This window comes from Ursus arctos, unplaced genomic scaffold, assembly GCF_023065955.2.
Source record: "Ursus arctos isolate Adak ecotype North America unplaced genomic scaffold, UrsArc2.0 scaffold_29, whole genome shotgun sequence".
NCBI lineage: Eukaryota > Metazoa > Chordata > Mammalia > Carnivora > Ursidae > Ursus > Ursus arctos.
In genome coordinates, this window is record NW_026622974.1 from 37,285,548 (window position 1) to 37,289,717 (window position 4,170).

At 33.4% G+C, this 4,170-nt stretch overlaps 1 protein-coding gene across 8 annotated transcripts in view; it reads right to left on the minus strand.

Moving 5' to 3' along the window:
* Positions 1-227: 227 nt before the first annotated feature.
* The window catches only part of SYNCRIP (synaptotagmin binding cytoplasmic RNA interacting protein), a 31,396-nt gene continuing 27,453 nt past the window's right edge, over positions 228-4,170 (minus strand). For all 8 annotated transcript variants that reach the window (XM_057303900.1, XM_026506972.4, XM_026506971.4 and 5 more), the window contains one exon: positions 228-4,170. This exon is cut by the window's right edge. The gene's annotated coding sequence lies outside the window, so the exon portion shown is untranslated.

Here is a 4,170-nt window from a genome sequence, read left to right on the forward strand (position 1 = left end):
AAAAATAAGTGAAGACCAACACTGTATGTTTACATCTCCCCATCATGTGCTTGAATTAGGGATCTTGGGGAATCTGTTTTTACCATTGGCTAGTTACTTTGAATGTACAGATAATCAAAAGGTGAAGAGCTCTAAAGATTCCAAGTGTCTATTCAAAAGCTGTTAAGTGAAAAACGATGAAATGGAGGACACCCACAATAATTCTTGGACTCCTGGAGATCCTAAGACATGCTACAAAAATAGGTCTTTATTCTTAGGAAAATATAGTCAGAGCTAGCTTCCTTATGCTATACATAAAATCTTAACATCAGAGGCAGTACAGATAGTACAGATAGTTTTTTGAACTGATCTCCAAACAAGCACAAACCCACTACGTTAAAAAGAACAGGTAAGTTGAGGTTTTTGGCAAAAGACAGTACTTCACACATCTAATCCAAATCAAAGAGCCTGCAGACAGTTTGTTTTCAGTGAGATGAAAGGAATGAAATAAATATAAATTCTATGGATAAATAAATGTAAGAGACAATTTAAATAAGCTAAGAGAACTAATATTTCTTTTAAATAAAAGTACTAGTCAGGTACAAGCTTTTGTTTCTCAATGCCAGACTTCTAAATATTTATCAGACTACTGTTAAAATCATTAAAAACCTAATCTTGGACCAGAGCATTAGTTATAATACTGTTATGCATTCGTAAAAAAGATGGTTTTTCCAACTGGATGCTTCTGGTCCTGAGAAATATTTTATGTATATTACTGAAGGCAGACTGTGGTTCTAATAGAACTTACATTTAAGTACTTTTTAAAAAAGTGACAGACCAAAAAGTCCATCTATTAATTTGCCCACAGTTAAAAGTGTCTTTGAACGTTGGTTTATAATTAGCATCTTAAGAAAAGTAGTGGCGTGCCCTATTGAGTGGTATCACTGAGTAAATGCTACACTTTAAAACATCACCCTCACAAGTCTGTTCATTGTATGTATTGTTACTTAGGGTTTTTATTCATTCATTTTATACCCACCACTGAATTCCTATGGTCAGAAATTTTATGGACTATATCACTGGGGAGAAAATGAACATGGTGGGTATTCCTGAAGTTGTAGGGATCTGAGCAAACATTTACTCTAGGGTTAGCTCCCTCTCCTAAATGCATGAAGTCCTTCTACACTTAATTTCTCCCCTTAAAGTAGAGACATGGCTTACTCTGTAATAACAAGGTGATCTTCTGCTACGTTTGTAGTCAACAGTGACTTCGGCTTAGCAGTCAAAAAAAAAGCTGTCCTGAATGTGACAATTTTGCCCATCTAGAATGTGTTCATCCTGATACTGTCTTTCCAAATACATACAAGTAAATACCCGAGATCACCCCATCAATCCATTCCTATTAAGTTCCTATTTTATCATGAGGAAAATGTTTATATTCTGTTAAGTCAGACTTGCAGTAATTGATAAATTTCTCATGATGCTACAACCACCATCATGAGTGTGCAACCGCTCTTTTTGTGCTCAACCCCCATTCATTTCTAATATCTTATTCAATTGCAATGGCTGAAAAATCTTCCACAAAAAGCATGTTTGGGAAAATATATGTAACACAATTTTCTCACAAAGCAACTTTCTGAAAACTGATTAACTAAATTGATGATCACTTTTGATTGCCAAGTAGTCTGCAGAAACAAAATCTTGCGTCTGTTTGTTTAGGTAACTCAAGTTTCTTGTTTAACAATCAGAATGCTTTAAGGATACATTTTTCACCCCAAGGAAGGGACTTGACTCTTGGATTTAAGACCCATTCCTTGACAATATATACAAAATTTCTTTTAACTTGTCATCTGTCCATTCTTTGAAGCTGTCAAAGCCAAGAACCCATAAACAAATCACAAATAGCAATAACCTACATTAGTTAACATTCCCCTTTTAACATGTTGACATTTTTACTAAGGATTAGTTATTTTTGCATTTCCATTTCTCATATCCCATGACATTCCATATAAATTGCATTATTGCTTTATAGGCCACACAACATTCAAAAGTATGTTTATATGCATTGCCTGTTTTCCTTGATCTCTTATTGATAAGAGTTTGATGCTGATTTTACTACAGAAATTTAAGTTTGAAAATACCAGTTAGTATTTCTTCTCAGAACTTAATTGTTCACATCACTAATCACTACATGCATATTTAGCTCTGATTATATTGCTCAAAAACTGCACCCATTATCAGAACAGTGCAAATGATATTTAATTTTAAAAGTAATTATAATGGCTTGAATTCAAAGTTATTCAAATGAACACTGTCAAGTAATTTCACTTGAGTGTGTATATATTTCATCACCACTGTTTACATTACCCATCAATTCTTCACAATTTCTTTATATCATCGTTTTCCCTCCCAAATCCCCAAACTAAGAATGCCAAATAGTCTTGGAAACCCACAGCTCCATAATATGTTTCAAGAACACATTTGTGAACTCACAAAAATGTTCATCTTTCAACTTTGACAATGCAGTTCTTACTTAAGTCAAACAAACCCGTCCTAAAATCCCAACAAATAATTCTGAGAATTAACTTAAACACCTTGACAGTGTCCCTTAAAAAAGGGTTATGACAGTAAAGTGCCAATAGGCATGGCAATGACCTCTTTGATGGGATCATTTAACTCCTTGGAACTGGGAAACACCAGCACCAAAGATTACACTGAGATTCAATTTTACTGAAGGCTACATTTAGTTTACCCACTTTCCACAACCTATTATACTCATTATATGTTAGAATGAAATGTAAATGTTTTGTGTAGCCCTCAAACTTACACTAAGATTTGAAAGAGATGTACTTTAAAAAAGCACGGGGTAATATATAAAATCAGTGGCAGAAAGTTTCGTTAAGCACCAGGAACTAATTTTTGTCACCCCATACTCATTTTGTAGGTAAGTTTCAATAACCGGCAAGGCACATTTACATATATTCCAATGAATACTTATTGACAAATTTTAAATTACACTCTATGTCCCAGCTATCCCAGTAACTGACATACAACATACTAAAACGGTTTATTAAGGTAACATAAAAAAACCAATTAATGTGAAACATACAGGCTATTGGCAACCACTATTCTAAAATTATGTAAGTACAAATAAACATACTGAAATGTGTGCAATTCTAAGTTTTTAAACCAGAATATTTCTACACTAACACACATTTATATTAATGACACATAAAAAAAATAAAAACTTTATTACAAAAATAAGTTACACTCGCCTCCAGCTTACAGTATAAAACAATTTTATTTGCAGGAATGCAAAATGATTGTTTGCCATGAGCATTTTGAACATATGACATGTCTAATTTTGTTAAATTTGCATTTACTGGGGGAACTGGTGTGTATAAAACCTTAATTAAGTATAATAAGCTCTGATCTTCATCGTGGTGCCTATTGGGTATGTGATATAACTGCAGTATCCCTTTGGGGAAGGGGAAAAGGGATTTCTTTATACCAAGTCCTAATTAAACTATAATTTCACTTTTGACTTTAAGCTATCAATTTAGGACTTGGCAAAAATTTTTTGAGGGTGATTCAAGAGAGGATGCTTCACCACTGAACACTCACTGTCATCAAGGTGCTTTAGAAAATTAAAAACATAGCACAAATGATTGTACTCTATTCTACAAGTTATCATGACCTGCATAAGAAATGGAAAGCTGATTCACATTTTTGCAGTGATCAGCAATAAGAAATGCACTAATGAAACATACCTTTTACCTAAAAAGCTAAACTACAGCCATATACTAATTTCTATGATTTATGAAAAAACTTCAAAATATCCAAATGTCAGGCTTTGCTGTACAATTGTCAGTTTTAGTCTGACTTTTTATAAAGGGACACTGCAGTATTTAGTACAAGTTCGGATGCACTTTTTTTGAACATCTGATGTCTTACAAAAGTAACATCTTGCTAAACTATTATACATCCAAATAACTACAATATCTGAAGAAGCAAGGCTGCTTTTTCAGCCACAAAATACGACAAAAGCAAGGCCTGTTATGATGGTCATGAGGAAGTCTTACAAGCCTCTGAAACTAAAGGCAACTAAGAATGTTACATTTGGTATATTAAAATCTTACCCTCATATCATTTAACAAGCCTTGCTTTTATCTACAAAGATTTTCTATGTAC